Genomic DNA, 25,708 nt, shown 5'->3' with positions numbered 1-25,708 from the left:
AAACTCATTGTCAATGTCCATTTATATCATACTGTACTTAAGATACTTCTAGCTGTTTGTTAGTAATTATGAACATAAACAATATTTCCATATGTACTTAAAAGTTAAAAAACAAGAGACTTAGAAAGTACTAAGTCAAGTGAAGCCTTAGAGGATGTTGAAGAAAACTGTCTTTGACATTTGCACTTTAAGTTGCACATCTTGAGAGAAATATTCCATGTTATTTATAATTATACTATTACACATATGTTTTCATATTTCTGTAAATATCTAAAGAACCATGCACTCAGATAAATTTCATGCTCTCATGTGAAAGCTTCTGTCTGATTATCCAAAGTGCTCTAACAAACTATATCTATGTAATCCATTTTCTAAGATATGACAATTTGTTTATGAATGGTTAGTAAAAACTATCATTCTGGTTTGGTCTGAATTAAAATATATTATAGTATTTATGGGAAGAATATGAATGCACTATTATAATTACAAATTTGTACAGTTTTAATAGCGTTTGTTGTTCACAAAATATTCATATTTGTTTATTTTATGCTTTTGAAGTTGAATTTTCAGGAAGTGCTCTGGAATGCAAGGATGTGTGTAGCCTGCTAGAGGTGTGACATTCCACGCCACCTATGTATTAAACAGTTAGCAGGTTTTGTTTAAGTGAACTTGTAACTTGTTGATGTTTGTGGAGGTATTTTTCTACAATAAGAAGTACATAATGTAAAGTGAGAATAATAGCTTTGTGGCCTAGAAGTTCTTTTGAGTCTCAGGGTATCTGGTGTTGGAGAAGATGGAGAGTTTTCATTTTGGACTTAAAACTGCAAGATTGTTTTGCAGATTTGATATGTAAATAAGTGGGAGGGGATCAATCCAGGCACCACGGTATTTAAGACTGATTTGTTCAGCAGGAATCTAGGCTAGCAATATAAACTTAGTTTTTGATGTTAATGATTATGCTTAGATTGATGAAACAGTTGGTAAGTGTTGTCATACTGCATTTATTATTTCAATATGTTATCCTAAAGACTGTCAGAGTGCAACAAGATGTACAAAATAAAATGTTGTGGGGTTGCAGTAGTTGAGATGTGATTAATGAGGAGTGAAAATAATATGAGACTGAGTTTTGAACTGATAGGGGTGCCATTTGGGAGAGGAGTGATGGGCAAGAGAGAGATAGAGAGAGAGAGAGAATAGACTGATAAAATATTCAACTGGTTCTTTTAGTTAACTGGTCTTTGAATCACAGTGGGGGTTATTGGTGATACTGAATGACTGAAGAATTTTAAAATGACTCAAGGAGACCAACACTTTGGTTATGTTTGTGAAAACAGATCAAGTTAATTTCTATCAGTCACATTATTATAGTTACTATCAGTGAAAGTGAGAAGTTTAATGGTGGAGGTGCTGTGTTCTTTATAGAAGCCTCACTGGTTGTGGCTAACTAAATTGTAAGAGTATAAAAATTCATGAGTTGCAATTATGTAGCTCTTTCAAGAAGTCTGGAGATAGCTAAGAAGAATGCCATAGAACAATACTGGGTAATGGAATGATGGTTCATAGGTTCATAGGTTCATAGGTTGATACTAGGCTATCGACCCTAGGGCCTGTACAAGCCTAGCCAAACAATTCCCCGGATATTTCTTCCCACAATATTTACTTCCCTGGACCCCTGTCTAGCAGGGTGATTAACATTATCCCCAAAGTGAATTTCCTATCTCCCATCCAATTGTCAAGGTTCCTCTTGAAGAGGGCCAAAGAGGCACTCTGCTTGACATGTATGGGCACTCTATTCCAGAGTGTGTGGAATCTCTGGGTCATGAACCTAGCCCTCCAGCATGTTTTGTTCATTGTGATGACAAGGTTTAGATCCCTGGAGTGTGTGGCTCTGAGGGATTAGGATTTCTTTAAGTGGAGCATGTCCACCAGCTCAGGGTTTGACATGGCCTTGTATGTTAAGCAGAGATAGCCTCTGAGTAGATGATATGTCACAGAGTATAGGTGGAGTTTTTTTTACATGGTCAGCATAGGGCATCTGCTTTAGGCCTGTGATTCTTTTAGTGAGGTATTTTTATGGCCTTTCCAGCTGTTGCATGTCTTGTGAGGTACATACCAAATGGGGCGTTGTACTCTATAATGGGTCTAATGAGGGATGAGTACAGTGGGACAATGCTTTTTTCTGGATGAAAAGCCCTTAGTGATGAGGTGTGCCACATAGAAGGATTTCCTGACTGTTGTGGTGATGTGGTTAGCAAAGGTGAGAGACCACTGTCCACCTGTGTCCCTAAGTCTCTCATCACACTTTCGGTGTTTAGTGTACTGACACCTATGTGGTAATTCATGGGTGCATGATTTTTCCCAAAGGGGATAACTTTACATATCTTGGCATTAAGCTTGAGCCCATGGTTCTGGCACCAAGCATCTGTTTCTGTAAGGCCATTTTGTAGAATATCCACATAATTTGGAGATTCAGTAATGGATCCCAGTTTGCAGTCATCTGCAAACTTTGTTAACCAGAGTTCCTTAGTGTTGGCCTGTACTACAGAGAAGTAGATGCCAAACAAGAGTGGTCCCAGGAATTAACCCTGAGGTACTCCACTTGTCACTTGTTTGGAGCTGGATTTGGAGTTGGCTACTTTTACAGTGCGGGTTCTGTCATTAAGCCAGTTGGCAACCCATCAAGTGACATAGGGATTTATATCCAGCTTAGTAAGTTTATCTGTGATTCCAGAGTGGGGGATGGTGTCAAAGGCCTTGGCGAGGTCCAGATAAGCTGTGTGGAATGCCTTACCCTCGTCCGCAGCTCTGCAGACTAATTTGAAAAAGTCAGTCAGGTTCAGAAGACAAGATCGGCCTTTCACAAACCCAAATTAGATGGGGTCCAGTGTTTGAAGGTTGCCAATGTCTTTGTTTATAAGTTCCATGATAGTGCGTTCCATGCCCTTGCAGATCAGGCTTGTCAGACTGATGGGATGGTAGTTCCTGGGATCCAAGGTGGATCTCCCCTTGTGGAGTGGGATAACTGTAGCTGTGCGCCACTCAATGGGCACAAAGCCTGTGGTGAGGCTATGATTAAACATGACACTTGGGTGAGGTGCCAGTTCATTTTGTAGTTCATGTAGCACACAGCCCAGGATGTAATCTGGTCCCATGAATGCTGTATTCATAGCTTTGGAGAGTGTGGTTTCTACCTGTGGAGCCATGATTACTGGAATTTGGCAATCTTTTGGTATTGAGGTGGGCCCTTTAGGGGGTGAGAGGGGGGTGAAGTTTGCACTAAATCCATCTGCCAGGATATTGGCAATATCCTTGGGATCAGTATATTTAATGCCATTCTGTTGTAGCTCAAAGCAGATCTGAGCATTGCCATTTAGATTCGTGACATGACTATAGAATTCCTTGTGGCTGTCTTTGGAATCTTTGGCAATTTTAATTTTGTAACTAGCTGTGGAGGATTTTATGAGGGATCTCAGCTTCTTACTGAGGCTGGTAAGGGAGTTTTTTGCATCCTGGGATTTTCCTCTTTTCTGCAACAGTTTCTTCCTTCTGTGGTATAGTTTGTTTATGGCAGGGGACCACCAGATTGGCTTCCTTTTTTTGGAGGAGAGCGTCTTGGTTCTATTTGGGATGGCACAATTCATGCATGAGTGGATGTGCTCATACAGTGCCTTAGTGTAGGATTTAGCAGTCGAACTTTCAGCTCCCATCTGCCTGGGTACCATGAAGTTTGTCACTTATGACTTAAGTAGCATGAAGTTGGCTTTGGAGAAGGTTTTTATGGAGGTTTCCTTACGGGGGGGAGGGTGGGGGTGAGATGTGGATGTCAAGGGTGATTTGCTTATGGTCAGACCTGATCAGTGAGGGGGTGACCACTGGTGTGGAGCATCTATCTCCCATGTTGGTAATGACCAGGTCTAGGATATTGGAGCCCCTGGTGGAACAATGGATTGGTTGATCCAGGGCATTGGAATTTATGAATTCCAAGAACCATTGGGAAAAGGTGTTGGGTAGTTTTCCCAGTTAATAGGTTAATGGTAAATGATTTCAAAGATATGGAAAGATCCCGTTAGAATTACATATGTTTATTATGTGCTAAAGGAGATATAGATTCAAAAGTTATAGGCATGAATGAACCTAAGATAAAGATCATCTGAACTACCGTAACTGAAAGGCTTTACAGTGCGCTCTCATATGGTGATAGAGAATTGCAAGGGGTATGGATTAAAACTGTGAGGTACAAGATGAGACAAATGCAATTTCTATGTTAGGGTGGAATGGAAGAGGAATGTGAGAATCCAAACATATCAAAATGCTTGTCCATTAGGGCTGTACTGTTAGTATCTTGAGTTTTAGTATAGGTTATAATAGGATCAAGTTGAGCAGTACTTTCTTTGTACCCTGTCATATTTTTAGTTATGTTTTTAGAAATTTTAAGCTATTTTAAGTGGTCAGTCTGATTTCTGTGTATACGTTTTTTGCCGTATTAAGAGCTTCTTGCAGATTCTAAGTGAACAGCATTTATCCAATAACTTCTAGTTATTGCAGTCTTTGTGAGAAAACTAAACATTAATCTGTTTTTACAGCAGATTTTAGTTTTGGAATAAACAGGGAAGTAAGCTGTGATTTAATCACTGTGAGCTCCCACTGCTCATTGACTGCTGCTGTTGCCATGTTATGATTTTGGAATCCTTCATTTAAAGTTTGCATGTATCTAGTTCCTTGTGCTTATTTTATTGCAGCTTCTTTTTCTTTAAAATTGTTTCACTTTAAGGTTGTTTTTTTCTTGGTGTTTTAAAAATTCTTTGATAGGACCAGTTTGAAAGTATTTGTTTTACTTTTCCTGAATGCAAAGGAACTTGATCTAGCTGATCTGTGGAAGCAGCTGAAAAGTAGCACTTTTATGTAATATAAGCAGAACAGGAAAAGATTTACATAGGAAAAGTCTACATGTAGTTTACGTGTTAGCATGATGAGCAGCAGAGTTAATTGCATACGCATGCCGCGCATCCCACTTACACAGACATAAGATTAGTTTTGTGGCCGACAACCCTGTTTACCTATGGGTAAACCATGTCCCCAGGATTGTGTGGAAAGCCACAGTGACTGCCAGGGTTTAATATAAAGCAATGTATATGGTTCTAATACATTTATAAAAGTGTACTCAGTGCAGAATAATGTGCAAACCTGTTTTATGCATACTGAATAAAATGTTATTTGTTTACTTATTTATTTATTGGCATTTGTTTACCGGGAAATTCCACTGGGTGAAGCAGAACCCATTTTCAGTGGAGGCCCAGGGAGAAAATCTCCATATGAAACACAAATAGAATATATAGTGCATCACAAGGCAAATTTTTTGAGTATATACAGCACAGAGGGAGGAAAAAAATTCTTTGCAGTAGTTTATTTAGAATATATACACACACTTGATACACACTTAATAAACTAAATAGAATGTAGTACAACTATAGTTGACAAGGAAGTATGGGTGAATATAAAATGCTTATATACATGCACACAATGTGCAATTTTTGCTGGTGATCAGCAAGGGTACATAGACTGCATTAGAAATAAGTATTCAGGGTGTATGTGTATTGAAAAGGGACACATACATGAATTGTAGGAATGAACACAGAGGAAGAGGACAGGTAAAACATGTTAACATACAGCAGATGAGGACTTGTCAATGTACGTACACCACAAAGACAAGATAGTTGTAGCATAAACAGTAATCACATATCTACATGATACAGTACATACTGCTGTGTAGGTGTAGTCGTATCATGCAGTTACTGCATATTATGTGACTGTCGCACAAGGCCACATATCTGTGGAGAAGATTTTATTGATCAAAGCATCTTGACATGATCACTGCAGAGGACATTTATCAAGGACGATATATACAATAGGGGGTAGGTGCATATTGTGAAACTGTGCAAAATGAGTTGCCTGAATATGAATGCAATGTATGCATACGTCTCAACCAAGTGGGGCACATAGCAACAGACTCATGGACAACAGTAAACAGAAGCATTCACAATCATGGACAATATCAGCATAATACCATCATTAATCTGTGTCACTGACATAACATGGGATTGTGAGTTATTGATGGTTCTGCAAGAACATACTTGTACAACTGTCATGAACTCTCTGTAATCTATGAGGGGGGATTAAGCACACCTTCCTCAAAAATTGACATCTTTTGGAGGTATTAAGAGAGACACTGTTAACGTGTACTTGAAATTAAGAGCAATCCTGGCTAGTTGACAGGTTTGCATGGCATATGTATGCCACAATCCACACTTGCATGAATGTAACACATGCCATCAATGTTGTCAATCAGCCCTGTATTTACTGTGTGCATCACAGGAACATGTATCACACATCCATCAGATATAACACCATGAAATGGGTTCTGCACTGGCACCCCCTAATGGTTATGCTTCAGAACGAGTATGTAGGTGTGGCTGATAAGATGTATGGGAGCTGACTGAGGAAAAAGTGATAGAGCTGAGTAAATCATCCCCGGAAGATGTGCTGGAAGGTACATGCAAAAGGGCGCATTGCACTCAATTAATGTTGTGATGAGGGCTGAGATCAATGGAACTATAATGCCCTTTGATGTGGATGTCCCACACATACACAGAAGTTGTGCTACATACAAGGATGTAGTCACCACTGTGGGCACATGCTGGTGGATGTTTCTCATACCATCTGCCTGAGTACACAGGTCACATACTACTTGGTCTTCTCATAGGAATGTGCTATCTATATTGTAATTAGCTTGTTTATTTGCTTTCATAATGGAAATAATCCTCTCCATGATTTTTGTTAATCTACTGTGTCCCCATGGCTGTAGTAGCAAATAATTTGTGTGTGCTAATGCTGTCTGTATTATAACAATAAAAAACTTGAATTCAATGACTGTCCACAATTTGCAGCCCTCCACAAAGCTGGTTAGACAAAGGATGTGTAAGTTAGTCTTGATGTCTGAGACTTAAATAGTGAACAAAAAAGGGCCTAGTGCAGAAACCTGAGGTATGACCTGATCACTGGAATCTAGACAGAGGTGACTTCACACACTTCAACATTATCTGTCACGTATGTGATCCAGTTGTATACCCACTTGGTGACGTAGGTGTTTATGCCCACTTAAGACAGTTTCTCTGTAATACCTGACTGTGGATTTGTGTTAAATACCTTGGCCCGGTCTAGTTACGCAGGATGATAGTGTTTTCATCATGCATGCCCTTGGTGAACTTCTTGAGGTCATCAAACAGATGTAACAGACATGATGTAGCCTTAACAAATCAGACATGTGGTTGGTACACTGTCAGATTACCTGTGTCCTTTTCGAGAAGCTCTATGATGACTCACTGCTCTACTTAACAGATGAGTGGATTCAGGAGTATGGACTATATAACTCCATGCATCAGGTGATGATCCCCCTAGTCAGAAGGATGCATGTTGTTGTGCACACTTCTATGAGAACTTAGGCTGTTTGGAGGCTGTGTTTATTAGGGATCCAACTGTATCTGCTTTGTCAGATTTTAAGTGATGCTATAGATAACATGTGATGTTGTCAGAGCCCATTGATTCTGTGTTATTAGCTGTAGAGAGAGAGCACAGATGAGCTGCCCTCCTAAGAGTAATAAATGAGTAATGTTTGCATGTATACTTTGGCTGATGGCCAGCGGCAACAGGGGGTAACATGTGAGACAATCTTTCAGCTAGCAGCTTGTCTCTTTTTTTCTGTTTGAGTATGTCTGGTGGCATCCACAAATTTATTTGTGCTTAGTTTTGTATTTCCCTAACATTTTACATTTATTGGAAAAAATGATCTGTGAAAACTCCTCCAAGTACAAATTGATCATTCATCACATTCCACACACTGGTACTATTCACACAGTCATACAACTGTACCAGTATCATGTAATAACATCAATTGCACAACATATGCCTATATGTGTGTCAAGGGAAAGCTGTTTTTGAGCTCCCCGATGCCATATAAGGACACAATACAGATCAGTTATTTGTGGCTCATGCAGAACATTTCCTGACACAAATGCTAATACATACACAATGGTGCTGCTGACCACTTCAGTAATCCTTAAGAATAGCAGCACAACTGCAAATACAATGAATCCTGAAAGGCTGCAATTGAATCAAAATATGTGGTAAATGGTTGTGTATATCACAGCATAACAACATGTGGATGAAATAAAACATATATGTCCATATAATCAATGTGAATTCATACTGATGTCTGTCACAGAGCATTTAGTGATGGTATGTAGAAACATGCACACCTGTGTCATACTGCAAGTGTCACTGTAATGGCAAAATGTGAACTGTGTAGAATGTTGACTTGCTCCACTACAAAAGCACATGTCCTAATAAGCCAACAAAATACATAAGTGTAACAAATAACAAACAAATGGTGTGAAAGAAGGAACAGTTCCAAAATATAACAATTTAACAATAGCTGAGACTGCACAAAACAATGATTAAAAGTATTTGTCTCACTCGGGGGACTTCATCAAAAATTTGGAGGATCATAATTTTACATAAAAGTATATCATGCCATGTCAGCAGTTCTTAGGAGGCATATTACTATGGCTGTTATAGAAGGAGCATGTAATGAAATGGCAGCAGCGGCCATCAATATATCAGCTCACATCACATATTGTAATACCTTCTTGTAGCTGTACTGTACATCCATGCCTCAATATTGCACATGTCAGTGACAGCAACATTGAAATGTCAACTGTTCATAGGGTCATAGGACATTATTAGGCTAACAGCCAACATTGCATAAAATCGTAGCCATTGTTATACCATTTAAAACAAATTCCCTATATCTATATTATGGAAGGCAGTAAGACTATTGTGCATAAGTGTTTATTTGATAAATTGCATTACATACTGCCACCATCCATATGGGACATATGCACCACACTATGACAGAATATGCAATCACATATGCAGTGGCCCAAAGATGGCTTGAAGACGCTCATGGAAGGACTCTGTTTCTTGATGTGTGTATGCATATTTGACATGAAGACATTCTCCACTCCTCTACAGCCAGAGGAAAAAGGAGGATGGTGGATGTATGGAACTATGTGAAAAGTTCTCCTAAGTGGTAGTGAAATGAAGAGCAATTCCAAAGATCATAAAGATCATACAATGACCATCATGTACCACCAACATTACAGACATACACACAGCAGTACACTGGGCCTAATTCGAACATTACACCTGAGTAGGTATAGAAGATGAATGCCATGCAATGTAACAGTAGCATCACCACATATATCTGACTTTAACACTGTCATTTTGCACTTGGAGTATGGTAGCATCATTGTATGCTCAGATAAACATGTTGGGAGGACTGTCTGACATGAATGTGGAGTCACTTGTCTATATACAATTATCTCAAATGCAATATTTGGATGTATACACACTCAGGTTGTCTGCTGTCAGATTAGAACCACTATATATGTAGATAAAGTAGTTTGAAAACACAGTAGTTATTGTTATTACCACAGCACAGGTTTATCTTGAATATTGTCAGAGTACATGTTATACAGGATGAAATCATCAGTGTATGTTACAAGAAGATGTTTGGAGGAGGGTCTGACATAATTGTGGACTCACATGTCATTCTAAAATTGTCACCATACTGATTGCGCACACAAGTCAGTTGACCACAGTGAGAGTAGAACTCCTTCCTATTTACAAAGCGCAGTACTTAACACAAGTACCACAGCACATGTCTGGTTATTATAGTGTCCAGTAACACTTTATAGCTGATGATATCAGTAGTGTCTTGTGAGAAGAAGATGGTAGTAGCAATGTCTCAAATCCTGGTATAAAATGGTTACATGAATGTCAACCAAGTGAACACCGCCACACACAGAGGCGCCAGAAGCTGTTGAAGATTGGGGGGTGGAGGGTGAGAGGGGCACTTAGTAATCTAAAAAGGGCAATTTTTTTAAAACTATTTATTACCACAACATACGTTCACTTGGAGGGCATTTTAAGCTTAGCCAATTTCCCTTTTGGTGCTTGAATTAATATACCTGATTGGTTTTACCTATCCCATAGCTGCTAATTGTATATTAGCCCTAGTGAGAATAAATGTGATCATACTAAAGATAATTTGAGGGGACCCATGTAAGGGATGCAGCATTTAGGAAATGCCTCTATCCATTGGTGGATGAGGGGCAATCCTGGAGTACATTTTCTATTACCCATCCTTAGATTCAAGTTGCATTTGAATATGGACAGGAATGAGCTTTGTTTTACTTGAATGGATAGTCTGTTCTGGAACAGTGGTAGCTTCTCTGATATATATTCATCTCTCCACAACATTCAGTTTAGATACCTGGACTGAGTATTAGTATTTCTGATGCCATTTGACTTGCTGATGTTCAGTAGGTCCATCTGTATTAGGTCAGAGGATGCCTTGTATGCCAGACACGTCACCTCTAAGCACTCTGTAGGATACTTAGTTTAGTGATAAATCTTTGAGGTGGTCCATGCAAGACCTATTGTTTAGGACTTGTATCCATTTAGCAAGGTATCTCTGTGGGTACTCCAATTGTTGCATGCGTCTGAACAGATACATGCCAAAGTGGGCATTATACAAAATGATTGACCCAATGAGGGCTTTGTAAAGGGGGACAATAACATCTCTAGATCTAGTCACAATCAATTTGTTTATAAGCTGTGCAATATAGAAAGACTTTCTTATGACTCTGGGCACATGTTGGTCAAAAGTTAGGTCACTGTACATGCAAGTTCCCAAATGCCAAACAACTGGGTCAGTTCTCAGGGGAGATTGTCAATTTGGCAGTTCCCTTGATTAGATGAATTCCCAAAGGATATGATAATGTATTTCTTGAAGTTAAGTTTCAGTTCATGATTCTGGCACCAGTTATTGTTTGGGACAAACCTTCCTGCATGATGGTTAAGTCATTTGGGGATTCAATAACTGATCCTAATTTGCAGTCATCTCAAACTTAGTCAGCCAAAGCCCTTTGGTATTTCCTTCTACTTTTGAGATGTATATGCCAAATAGAAAAAGTCTCAGCACAGAACCCTGGGGGACCCCATTGGTGACTGGTCACTTCTTCTATTTTGATCTCCTGCATCCTGTGAGCAAGCATACATGTTTGTGTTCTTTGATTTACCTTCCTGATTGTATTAAATTATATTCCTTTTATAATACAGTATCACTTGTTAGAATGTGTTTTAAATTTGTAGTTTGGAACAGTCTTCTAGTAAGCAATGAAACAAAATTTATGAACCAGTAATGAAAAAAAACTACCCATTTCAGAAAATTTCAACTATAAAAGGCCACTCAAACTTCTGTTAATACAATCCACCAGTATCAGTCAATATGCAAAATCTCTGCAGAAGTAAGCCATCTAAATAATTCCACATTGAAGGGATCTGTAACTAATGAAGAGGTTGCTGCTAGCAAACACCTTTATATTTCACTGTTTCATTTACAAATAAAGTGCCTATTGCCCTTGAAGAATAAATTACCTATGGTACATTTAAAAAATGATAAAGTAGTAATTTTGCAATGGGGAATGGATGGCAAACTGATGACATGTTCATAGTTACTAGGTAACTCTCCAAAGGTGAACATTCATAGGACTGCAGCACACACTCCCTTTAAAGTACAACACAGTACAGTATCAGTGATCCATCTGCATACTGTGGGAGTAGAAGCTACAGCATTCTGAATCAAATGCAAGTATACTACCTGCTGTGTTGCTAACAGTGCAAACAGCTTAGCATAAGTAGCACTAAACTTCTCTTCTCCTGAAGCTCTCAGCTCCTTGTAAATTACACTTGAAACTCAACTAAATCTCTCAAATTCACAGCACAAGAAATATGGAAAAAGCCAAAATGTATTTTTGTGTGTGTGTGTGGGGGGGCAAAGGTCCAAAACCAGGAACACATTTAAAATATTGCTTGTACAATCTTAGAAAGTTGCTAAAATAAAGTGTTTTATGTTACCATGTGTTTCCTGAAAGATAGCAAGACTGAAACTTAAAGGGCTATCATTATTTAGTGAATTCAGTCCTCACTGATTTGCCAGAAAACCATACATTTTAAGAGGAACAGACCAAAAGTATGAGCCAAATATTCTGTGAAAATCTGGACAGTGGAGAACTATGGATTCAACTTCCTGAATTACAGGTGGTGTTATGGGTAAACAATTCAGGCACTTGTTTGAGCCTGAGTAACACTAACCACCAGGTATATCTAACTGGGACATTTTACACACACACACACACACACACACACACACACACACACACACACACACACACACACACACACACATACACACACACACGCACACACGGGAGCAGCATAATTCCTGCAAATAAAAGAACAAAACTCTCCTTACCAGCATGACTCGTTGTCATGTGTGCATGAAAGGAATGTGTAGGCATATACTGGATTACTGACAATAGGAAATATGCTCCTGCTGTTCGGACTACACACACACACATCAGTGAGATTAGAACCCCTACCTAACTTGGTACACCAGCTAGTGAGCTCATTACTTAACCCCAGTGTCATGGCACAAGTCTGAGTTTTACATGGCTGCTGGACAATTTATAGTGGACAACATCATCAAGGCATGTTTGAGAGATGATGTTAGGAGGCCTGTCTGAAATGGATGGGTAGCCATGTGTGGATGTCAAAATGTTTATATGCAGGGGACAAGATTGCTGATAGTAGGATATGCACTTATGCTACTCTGACTACACACACACACACACACACACACACACACACACACACACACACACACACACACACACACACACACATGCACACAAGTTGGCTGCAGTGAAATTAGAACTCCTACCTAACTAGCTGCATCAGCTAGAAAACCCAGTACTTAATGTAAGTGCCATAGCACAAGTCTCACTTTTATAAGGCTCCTGGACAATTTATAGTGAATGCCATAATCAAAGCATGTTTGAGAGATGATATTGGGAGGCGTACCTGAAATGGATGGGTATCTATGTGTGGGTGTCAAAATATTTGTACTCCGGGATTCTGGATTGCTAACAGTCGGATACAGACTGATGCCCCTCTGACTATGCACACACATGTAGACATGCATAAAGACAAATTCATAATATGGCCACTATGGTAATTTAACACACATGTAAGTATTTGGTTTCCATCTTCAAAACACAGTTATTTAATGATTGCAACATTCCTGAAGTGTTATGTTTTGCCTTGTTATAGTGGTCTTTATAGATGATACCATCATCATTATATGATGTGGGTAACCTATCCTGTTATGAGAGTGGTGTGCAAAGTATGGATGTACTATTTCCTGTTGTGTTTCTAATGTGCAGGTATACTTTAAGAAACCGCTTGTAAACCTAGATGCAAAAAGCTGTCAGACATGAATATAGCATAACTGGTACATATGCAGCTGTTTTCCAGTATGTTATGTATATTACACAGTTACTGTCACATACAGAGACACATTTTTGTGATCAGCATTGTTGCAACTGGGTATGTATGTCTGTTTATATTTGTGAAGAATTGTTGTCCACATTAATACATGCATAAGACAATCTGCATGCTTGCTGTCATTATAAAAGGTTAGATGCAGTTTTGCTATTTATTTATGTAGACTGGTTGACATTTGTGAAATACTACTGACATACCAAGTTTCAAGTGCATGGGTGCAGGTAACACATGACTCAGTGTAAATATGTGTTTAGTCATTAAAATGTGCCTACCCATAGGTTGTGTTTTTACATGAATTTTAATGAAATGAAGAGTAACTGGGCAGTAAATATAAATAATAGATGCTAATAAGCACTTTCCATAGTGCACCGCCGAGCAGCTGGTTTGCATTATTAATAGCAAAGTATTTGCCCATCCGAGATACACATTTCAGGACTCTTAGTTGAATTTGAGAAGTACTTATCCATACTGGCTAATGTAGACACAGCTAAGATATACTCTAGTATGCAGGATTAGTTTATGTGGGAAAAGGTCATAAATTGTTTACCATTACAAAATAATTTATACTGCTTTTTTGCACGTAGCTAAGCGACAAACAAACACGGGTCTCTGCTTCACTGGGAAAATTATGAGATTTCTATTGGTTTGCTTTCCTCTGTACAAATGTGATGAGGCATGGCAACAAAACACCTGCAGCCTAGCTGACTCTGTGGCAGGAAGTATAACATCAGTAAGCTCTTATTTTGAGCAGAGATGATGCAGGGTTTGAATCCAGCTCAATCTAATTTGTTTACATATGTATTCAGGATATCATTAAATAATTAAATGTGGTAATTTTAGCAAATGTGAGAGGGACTGACTACAGTGAAGTACTGTATAAAAACAAACAATAACAAATTGATTTATGTCATCAGTGTACATATGGATTTACATATTTATACATTCATCAGTCTAACTAAATAATTATATGGCATTTTTAATATGAGTACCTTTATTCTGTTTTAGCTGTGTGTTTCCATAGTGCAGCAAGTTTAAGCAGCATTGCATGCAGGTAACCACATGTTGCTATAGGAAGTGAAGAGCCGTTCATCTTTGCTTGGCATTGGTGTGTGATGCAAACACAGAGGACAAAAAGTGAAGGGTTTTATCGTGAGCCATTTCTGTCATGTGTGGTGTGTGGTTCTATTTTTTTACCAGATTAAAGGTGTACAAATGGGGTAGATAGGAAAGTGGTGAAATGAGGGGGCAAACAGGGGGAAAAACAAAGGGTAAGCAGTATAAGAATGTGCAGGAGGGAAATAGGAAAAAAACATGGCTATCCACTTCTTGATCAGTATAAAATGAACATGGATAGAATATTGGATGAATTTGGACTGCCACCTCAACAAAGATGGGTGACAATGCAATTATGTTGTATAAGCAATTGGGCTGAATCATGTGTGTCGAGAAGACACATGTGCAAAATGGAGAGCTATGTATGGGATGATATTTCTTTTTTTGTAGGACAGATGCCCATTTTTTTCTTTTTTTATTTCAGTAAAAGAGGGATGTTTGGTAAGAGATGTAGGTATGTCAGGGTCAGGTAAGTAGGGTAGGTGAGGAAGCAGATGCAGACAAACAGGACAAACAAGACAAGAGACAAGGATGGTGAGGGACACAATAGGTTGGGGGAGACCATGATTGGGGATAGGGACTGGACATCAGATGCCCATGCCCATCAAACATGGGAGCAGTGAGAATCTAGTCCTCACCCACCTAACTGTCATCACTGTCCCCTTGTTCTGCTTGCTGTTGGACTGCTTGACATTTTTGCTTTTGTACCATTCCAGACAGCATCCTCTCCTTCCTGCTGAGGTGTGCACCAATGGTGCTCTCCACTACCTCAATCACCATGCCTGGCATCGACTGTAGGGTGATAAGATCACCACCTCAGTCAATACTTCAGGAGGGTACCAACACACCAACCACCAGGGTAATGCTACCTGATGTGGACAGCCCAGGTAGTGCAGGGGCTCCAGAGGCAGTACTGCCAGGTTGTTTCTCAGATGTGCTGCTGTTGGTGCAGCATCCATTGGAGTGAGGCAGGCTGAGACACATTGGTTGGACTATATCCCTGTGCTGTAAATAATTTTGTGAGTTGTGGGAAATTGATGACATCAAAACATTTTGACCATCTATATAAAATAAAAAAGAGAGATATGTTTTGGGGTAAAAAAACAAACAAAAAAAACAATTAGTACCATGATATGTGATATACAATAAATTAGCTCAATATAAATAATTTATTTCTACTTTTACACTATGTACACTTTTTAACAACTAGAAACTGTAACTGATGATTACTCCAAGTAATCTTTACAATATGCATATACTGCACATATGCTTAATCAAATAATACAGATTAATTAAACAGCATGGCATGCATGCCAATTTTGTTGAAATTATTATATAATCTTTTTAAATAATTTTGCAATATATTTGCTACCTGTTGGATTTGAACCCACAACATCTGAATACAGTATTACAATTGACTCCTACAGTTGGCTTGGACTAAAGACTGGTGCATGTATGCTTGATTTTACACTTACGATATGCATGCTTAATTTGCTACTACTGTATAGAAGATCAATACTTAATATAAAATAATACTTATGTTGTGCTGCATACATACCACTTGTTTCCCTAAGTCTTTCTAAACAATCATCATGACCTTCCCTTTTAGCTGCAGTCTCCTGGGTGACTGTAGAATAAAAAGGAGAGAAAAAGAGAAGAGCATTAAGCATACCAGTCTTGCCTATATCCAGTTTTCTATCTAATTTAAATTATCTGTATCTGTATAGTTACACAACTGTGGGATGTCAACTGTCCTAAACTCATCCATCCACTGGTTGAGTGTTACCTGGTTGTGCCTTTTGAGGTCATTATAGTGGTACCTGCATTGCTCTCCAGTGCATGGAATGCCAGTCTCACTGGAGACAGCCTTGGTCAGACTATTCCAAGTCTCAGATTTTTACTGAGACCCGGTATATTTACCCTGCAGCAGATTTTAGATGTGGTGCTTTACAAGGATTCCCATCAAGATTCTGGACTCTTTCACACCCCACCTTTGACCCCTAAATTGAGCACCTTCCCTTCTACCTTCAGACATGTCTGTTAAAATCAAACAGTAACAGTTAGGAGTGTTTTCCCACCAATTTGTGATATCGCATTTAATGCTAGTACACAAAAGCAAACAACTATGCCAACCACATTTGCTCAATGTTATGCTGATAACAATAGTACCAAACAGACAGGAAGGCAGTTTTTGAAATAGGAAAGTAAATCTGACAGCTGGCATTACTTTATGAGTTGGTTTCTGCTGTAACTTTTATTTGATTTAAATTTGTAGACATGTATTGGGGGCATACATTTTATGACCTGACACATTTTATGTATGTCTTTATACACTAATAAAATTAATTTGTACAATGTGGGATTCAAACTTATGCATAATATACAAAAAAATTGTTCTACTAGGTGATTTTTCATCCTTGCCACAGAAGACATGCACACTAATCATATATAAATACACATGGCAGAGTGAGGGGTTAACCATGTATGTGCATGACCTGACAAGGTCCTGCCCCGGGATTCATGAAGCTTGCGCCAGATGCCGGAGTAGCATCAGCGATCTAGCACCAAATATGGCCGCCGTGCGATTCAGGTATGAGCAGTTTCCACATGCACTACCAGCGTACGCCAGAGCTGCACAGCTCCCGGCGCATGTATGCTAATTACCCCATGTGCAGCAGTGTAGCATGCAAATTAATGTATATAGCGATTCATGAAGTGGTACAGGCATAGCGTAAGCATGAAGAAATGTAAACCAAAAAAAAATGGTTTACATTTTGTCAAACATAAAATCGGAGCCATGAAAGTGGACCAAACTTACATATTATAATGTTAATATATGCCAATGGCTAAATATATAGCCAATGGCATAAAAATACATGCACAGCATATAAAAAATAACTTTTTTGTCATGGCCACACTAACGCAAAGTAAAACCGCAGTGCATCTGTGCGCAAACGGGATCACAAGGAAAATATATTTAGATGTCATAAAACTGCAATGTAACACAATTCATGATATCCCCATAATAGTCAATGGCACGCATGCTACACCACAACCATGGCCCAAGGGGTGCTAAGTGTCTGTGACAGTGTTCCGTATGGTAACTAGGAATTAGTAGTCAATGCCATGCAAATAAGTCAAGTAATACTGAATCGCAAATGCCCCGCCAGCGTAAGGGTGTACCACATGGCATAGCGGTAAAACACCGAGGAGTGGCCTGGAGGTAAACATGACATCAAAAGAGGGGTGCGCCACCGTAGCTGTAAGCACATTGGATAATTGCTAATCTGGGTTGCCTGTTGCTAAGCAAAGCCACAGGATAGGGGTGTGGAAGTAGCCATAGCTTTGCTTAGCTGAGAGCACACAAGGTAACTGAAAGTTCATGTGAACGTGGATGAAAACACGCATGAAACCCGGTAAACGGCTGTGTGTGGCGTGCACCACAGCTGAAACAGGAAGGATACGGGAAGACAATAAGGAAATGCTGCAGCATGGTAATTGGAGTACAAATGAGTAATTAACACCTAGGAACTCATAGTGGGCCATAGACAACAGCTAACAAGGCTGCTAGCAGCTACCTGCAGAACAAGGAAGGGGAGGTGCCATACAGCAAAGAAAAGAGAACTGTCACAGCAGAACAAAGCAAACTTGTAGTAGATCAGCAGCATAACACATTTCCCAACACATTCCTGGGTTGTGAAAGTACAAAACAAGAAAGCCGGCAGATGGATGCATGCCTGACAATGGGAGGGGAATCGGGTTGACAATTGAAGTAAAGGGCAATAGATGAATCATGGCAGCCAAGTGTAAGTCAAAGCCAAAGGCCCCACAATAGCAGTACCTGCTGTAAAACCAATAATTAAGATACCCTGCAGCTGGAATAGCACAAACACACCCAATTACACCAGCATCTTCCATTGCACAATAGTATAAGGTGTGAAAGCCCCACACACACACTTGTGTATTCCCAGACTCTCTGCACCATTGGTGCATACAGACAGGGACCATTTAATATGTACATGTTAGGAGCCGCCATAGCTTTGATTCACCAGCATGTGTTGGAGACTGACGGTGGTGTAGAGGATGATGCTGACAACCATCTCAGGCACCGGAGGAAGAGAAGAGTGTTTACACCCAGGGTAACCTACCAGGGGCTACATGATATGGAGATAGTAGAGCATTACAGGGTGGACAGGGACATCATGCAGCAACTTGTTGAGCTGTGCCGGCCATGCCTCAGAGCCAGAAGTAACAGAGGGGAACCCATCCCAGTGGACATGAAGGTATGTGTAAACTTGAGCATACTAGCCACAGGTACCTTCCAAAGGCCAACTGGGGATATCATGGGGATCTCACAGGCATCAGCATCCAGGGTACTCCACCAGTTCCTGGATGCCATTTTACCACATGCCAATGAGCACATATACTTCCCCCGAATGCAGGGGGAGTTGGCCAGCAATATGCATCTCTTCCACCATGTGGCAGACTACCTGAAGGTACTGGGTGCAATAGACTGCACGCACATACACATCAAGTCACCACCCGATGAGCAGGGTAGGCACTACATAAACTGCAAGAGATACCCCTCCATCAACTGCTAGGTCATGTGCAATGCCCAGGGCATTATCATGGATGTGTGTGCTGGCAGCCCTGGAAGCTATCACGACTCCCACATCTGGCATGCCTCATAGCTGTATCAAGTATTTGCCAGGGGGGACATCCCATATGGCCACCTGGTGGGGGATGCTGGCTATGCACTGGAACCATGGATGATGACTCCAATCAGAAATGCACACACAGCCATGCAAGAACGCCATAATGAGGCACACGCAGAAACCATAATCATCATAGAGTGCGTGTTTGGGATGCTGAAATCATGGTTCCATTGCTTGGACATATCTGGTGGAGCCTTGCAGTACTCTCCAGGCATGTATGCCCACATCTTCATAGTATATGCCATGCTACACAATATGATCCTGCGGAAACAGCTGCAGCAGGAACAGAATGGTGAAGGCCCTCACAGCCCTCCACCATTGCCAAGGGACCCACAGGCACAGAGGGACTCAGACTATGAACACCCTGTGCTAGCCCCAGTAGGCAGACAGAGGCGTGCCCAGTATGCCCATGCCTTGGCAAACAGGGAACATATATCACACACACTGACAGTGTAGGCACTCATAGACTGACACCCTTCTCCACCTGCACACACAGCAAACATGGATGGCACACACACACACGACCACCTGTAAATTGTCATATATAGGTGGTCTACTGTGTGCATCCTACATAGGTAGCCCTCAACTATTGTACACACAACCGCCATTGGCACAAGGTAAGTCAATACCTGAATAGTAAATTAAGCTATCAGCATGTGTCCATACTGTATGTAGAGGTTCATAGATACATAGGTAGGGACATGTCCAACTGCTGAGGCCACTCATAAGCATAGGAAAAATGTGTCTGCTGTTGCCACCCCATTGATTAACTAATTGTCCCTCTGTGGAGCAGAGCCAATTGCAGGATCCCTGGGGTGTATCCAATGTTCCCCACCCACTCTGAAAGGATTTCCTGGAGTGTTAGTGAGGGGTTTTGTATAATGTAATCGGGAATGTAGTTCTAATTAATGGGGAGTATCCCTGACAGGAATCTTCTCAGATGTTTACATGTTACATAGTATACCTTAAACACAGCTTGCATATATAGTTAGTTCTCCACAGAAAAATAAACATGTGGAACACACAACCGCTGAAATGTGCGTTAATCACCCTTGCACTACCAGTGCCTGCTCTGAGAGGTAAGATATCACTGCCAGGGTTAGAACACGCAACCATGTACACAATCTTCATAATAACATACCACTAAGCTACCTGAGATGTACCAATGGCAGTCCTGTATACTGACAGGATAAAACACAAAAGGTAGGAATGTGTTGAAATAGGACAAACTGGCATGTACCCAATGATGTAGATATATAGATAGGTTAACGTCTGCATAACCATGGAGGTACATATAAATGGGATAGCTACCACATACCGACTGCTTTACATACCGACGCACATAATCCCGAGGCTTAAGGTCCGAAAGAACACAGTACCGAAACACCAGATGCGCGAGGTGTAAAATCACGATGTTAAGGGACAGTTAGTCAGTGATTCTGGTGTTGCGGTTCAGGTGGGTTACTGTGTGTAAGTGTGTTTCTTAGGGCTGTAGTGTGTGTAAGTGTGTGTTCTGGGTGTGGTGTGTGTTCTTGGAGGACTGTAATGTGTGGGTGTGGGTTAGCTTTGTCCATCTGTTTGCGCGATCTAGGAGGTAGAATATTAAAGTGGGGGGGTGTGGGGGTGCATACACCTACATTGGGGGTGTAGGGGGGCTTGGCCATCTGCTCATACATAGTGTAGAATGGTTTGTTTGGATGTGGTGGGTAGCAGTGTGTCTGTGTGCGCGTGTGTGTTCCATGTTCGTGTTACTTTCGCGAGTTACTGTTGCTGTTGGTAATGTGGGGTATGGGAGTCTGGGCCTGGTACTGTGTGCATTGGAACTGTGTGGTTTCGGGATTCCATAGGTATCCCATATACAGCAGTTGAAGTGTTCATATATGTGTATAACATGGACCATAGCAATCACACATTCTGCCAATACCAACCTTTATGAACAAAGGATATGGAGAGTATATGCCTATACACTATTACAAATATCTGTTATGGACATGAGCTAATGATAGTGTTACCACCTGTCCCACTTTGCGAAGGACAGTCCCCTTTGGGCAGTTGTGTCCTGACCAAATATATTAAACGTGGCAAATGTCCTGGGATTGTAGGACATAATTATGTCCCATATGTAATGTAATAGTTGCATACAGTAGTTCTTTCTGTATCTAAAATACCTACATGTTACAAGAAACAGGATAAGCAACTAAACTCCTACAAGAATAAGCTTATATTTAGGCAAGAAAGGAAAGTTCTATTAATTGTACTGACCATGGGTTTGTGTCAGCCTGTAAATTCTGATGTGTGTCCCAAAAATGTCCCACTATGGCCATATGAAAAGGTAGCAGCCCTAGCCAAAGAGGGTCAGTCACCAATACAACTACAATGACTGCAAATACCTATGACAGAAATGCACAGCTTTCATGTATCAACACTTTATTACATTCTGATGTATTTCCGAAGTGATTCAATGACTAACATCACCTGCATGCTATACAGGAACCACATAACAGTGCCTTAATGAATCAGCCTGCAATTACCATAGTATTAGTCCACTAAAGGATAGGTGTTCAAATAGGGAAAGAACCCTCATGCACATATTGATTATGTATAAAAGCAGTTCCTACACACCTGCATCTGCTATGCACACCCACCATCACCCCCACACCCAAACAAATTACAATACAAACTGTAATAACATCACAAATTATTCACTCACTGTACGATATCTGCAGAAGCCTTAACATACCTTGTCAGAGGCACACTAACATGGCCCTGTGTGAAATAATTGCTGTTATACAATGGAACAGCTGTTGATGTTACAGGGTTTGTTTGCACTAATCCCGTTTCAGAGGGTTGTGTGTACACCGGGATGTGTTAGCAATTACTGAGTAACAGCACAGTATGCTACACTTGTACACCAAATCAAGGATGTCTGGTGTGCACACTGTAAACCACATAACAGTTTATGCATAGCCATACAGCCTTGAGCTGCCCAAACATCCTTGCCAGACTTAAACATCTGCAGAAGTATCAGGTGCAAACAAACCCTGCATAAGTATGTTATGAAATATTACAGCTGTACTCACATGTAGAACAAAATCGTCTAGCCATTACACACAATCCACCGTAGTCATGAAGCTAATATATCTCTGTCTGTCTCCATATAGCTGTTGAAATATATCACAAACAACACATCCAGGCTGTCTTCCTCGAAAGTAAGGCAAATGGACAATGCCCAAAAGGAGTACTCAGTTATAAACCACTGTTGCCATGGTATTGGCTAATGGAGTAGCTGCACAGCTGATGTGCATCTAATTAACTACTTTGGAACACTAATTGGTGGTCAGAATACCACATTACCGATATTTAACTAGAAAAGGATGGGTTATCGCACATTCAAACCATCTGTATATACAAGCAGAATGTTACAAAGAAGACTGAAACACAAACAGAAAAGGATTGAATCAACAGTTAACGACACCTCGGGTTACTAATAAGGTATGTAGAACAGTCAGTATGTCTGTGTATTTAGTACCTATTCTGTAGTATTTAAAGTGCATGCAAGCCATATAGTGAAAACAGTTATCTTGTAGTGATGTATTGTTGAGCATAGTAACGCTTGTATTATGTGTATGTACTGCTGTAGGTCACAAGGCAAACACCGCATACACCACAAGGGATGCTATATAAGGGCTTTGAACAGAAATATTCCTCACCAGCCGCTGTCAGTGGCAGGGCTGGTTGAACAAGTATGTGCTATAACAGGGGATAGTATTTGTTGATATATTGTAATGGCAGCCATATGTATGGGTTTATTACTGAGAATAACATGTCGAAGGTTGGGCCACTGTGCAATTATGATTTGCATTGTGGGATATTGTGCCAATAACTATGTAATGTACAGTATTGTAGGCAGATATGTATTACACGTTACATAGCATGACTGTTATGTTAGGCAAACATTACTTATGTCTATTGGCATTTACAATACACAATAACAGGATACATATGTCTTTTAGTCACCCGACAGTTTATCAGCATGATAGCAAAGTAAAATGAAAGAGCTAGTTAACTATCCATGCACATAAGACATGTAATATGTGCAAAGGTAGGTACTAGGCTGTCTTACCAAGGCTATTTATAAGCCTAGCTAGAGTGTGTTGGCTTTTGCCACCCCCATAGTTTAGTTCCCTGTGCCTCTGAATGGCAGAGCCATTAGTTCCCTGTGCCTCTGTCCAGCAGAGCCACTGCAGTGATCCCCGGGGTACATGTCTGTCTCCCATCCACACGTCAAGGTTTCCCTTGAAGAGAGCTAGTGAGGGGCTCTGCCTGATGTACATTGGAATCATGTTCCAAAGCATGGGGAGTGTCCGGGACAGGAATCTATCCGTCCAGCACGTCCTAGTCATCATTGTGGTTAGGTGTATATCCCTAGAGCATGTGGCTCTCAGGGGCCTCTGTTTAGGTGGAGCATATCCAGCAATACTGGGTTGGACATGGGCCTTGTATGTCAAGCAGAGATCACCTGTGATTATGCGGTATGCAAAGGAGTACAGCTGGAGTTTCTTAGATTGGGATGCATAGGTCATCTGTTTGAGGTCAGTAATCCTCTTGGTGTGGTACTGTTGTGGTCTTCCAAGCTGTTGCAGTTGTCTTCTAAGGTATATCCCAAATGGCGTGTTGTATCCTTTAATGGGTCTAATAAGTCATGAGTAGAGAGTCACAATGGCCTCCTTTGATCTGGATGCGAACCCATTAGAGATTAGGGCAGCCATGTAGAAGGATATTCTAACCACCTTGTCATTATGGGTATCGAAGGAGAGATTGCTATCTACTGGGGTTCCTGGATCCCTCATTACCTTTTCTGTATGTAGGGGACTAGCACCTATGTGGTAGTCTGTGGGTAATTAGTTTTTTCCAAAGGGGATGACTATGAACTTTAGGCATTCAGCTTGATGCCATGATATTGACATCAGGTATCCATCTCAGTGTGACCCTTCCAGAGGATGTCTGTAACAGCTGGGGAAACAATTATGTCCCCTAGTTCGCAGTGGTCTGCAAACCTTTTCAGCCAAAGCCCTCCTGTGCTTGTCTGTACATCAGAGAATTATATACCGAACATGAGGGGTCCTAGGACTGAGCCCTGGGGGATGCCACTTGTAACTGGTATACAGTCGGACCTAGGTTATGCAACTCCCACTGTGTGGGTTCTGTCTGTGAGACACTTTGTAAACCATCACATGACATAGGGGTTAATGTTCAGGTGGATGGGTATGTTGATAATACCAGAAGGAGGAATGGTGTTGAAAGCCTATGAGAGATATAGGTAGGCTGTGTGGACCTCCTTACCCTCATCTAATGCCTTGGTAACTGTCTCTAAGAAGTCCACCAGGTTTTGTAGGCATAGTCTGCCCTTAACAATGCCAAACAGGGAGGGGTCAAAGGTTTGGAGGTACCCAATGTCTCTATCACTGAGATCCATGATGTGCTCCATAGCCTTGCAGACCAGGCTAGTCAGGCCTATAGGGCAATAGGTCCCGTGGTCCATTGTGGCACCACCTTCATGGAGTGGGATAACTGTTGCTGTGTAGCCATTCAGGGGGCACTAAGCCTGATGCGAGGCTATTATTGAACATGGTGCATAGGCATGGAGCCAGTACGTTCTGAAGTTCGTGTAAAACGCAGCCTGGGATGTTGTCCAGTCCCATGGATGCTGTGATATTGGCTTTAGAGTGTACAGCTTTGAGAGGGAGGGGGAAAGGTAGCACTGAACCTATCTGCCAGGATGTTGCCAATATCAGTTGGTTCTGTAATGTTCGTGCCTTTGTGCTGTAACTCAGAGCAGATCTGGTTGTTGACATTGAGATATGTGACATAGCTATAGAATGCTTTGTGGTTGTTGTTGGAATTAGTGACGGTTTTGTTTTCATAGCTAGCTTTGGAGGATCTTATAAGGGATCTCACCTTCTTACTGAGGCTGACCAGGGAGCTCCTCCACACATGGGATTGTACTCTCATTTCCAACAGTGTCTTCCTCCTGTAGTACAGTTTGTTTATGGCAAGGGACCACCAGATTGGTTTCCTTAATTAGGAGTATAGCATCTTGGTTCTGTTTGGGATAGCACAATCCATGCACTCGTGTAAGTGCTTATAGAGTGCATTTGTGTAGGATTCAGCAGTTGTAACAGTATTGTCCATCTGCATGGGTGTCATGACATTCACCACATCTGTCTTAAGAAGCATAAAGTTGGCTTTGTAGATATATTATACTGTGGTTCCCTTAATGGGTGGTGGGAGCGAGATGTGGATATCAATGGTATTCAGCTCATGGTCGGATCGGACTAACGAGGAGTTGACTTCAT

The sequence above is a fragment of the Protopterus annectens genome, chromosome 5.part0 (genome assembly GCF_019279795.1).
Source record: "Protopterus annectens isolate FY-2018-M chromosome 5.part0, PAN1.0, whole genome shotgun sequence".
NCBI classification, from domain to species: Eukaryota; Metazoa; Chordata; order Ceratodontiformes; family Protopteridae; genus Protopterus; species Protopterus annectens.
The sequence above is the reverse complement of the archived record's forward strand: the minus strand, read 5'-3'. Positions refer to the sequence as shown.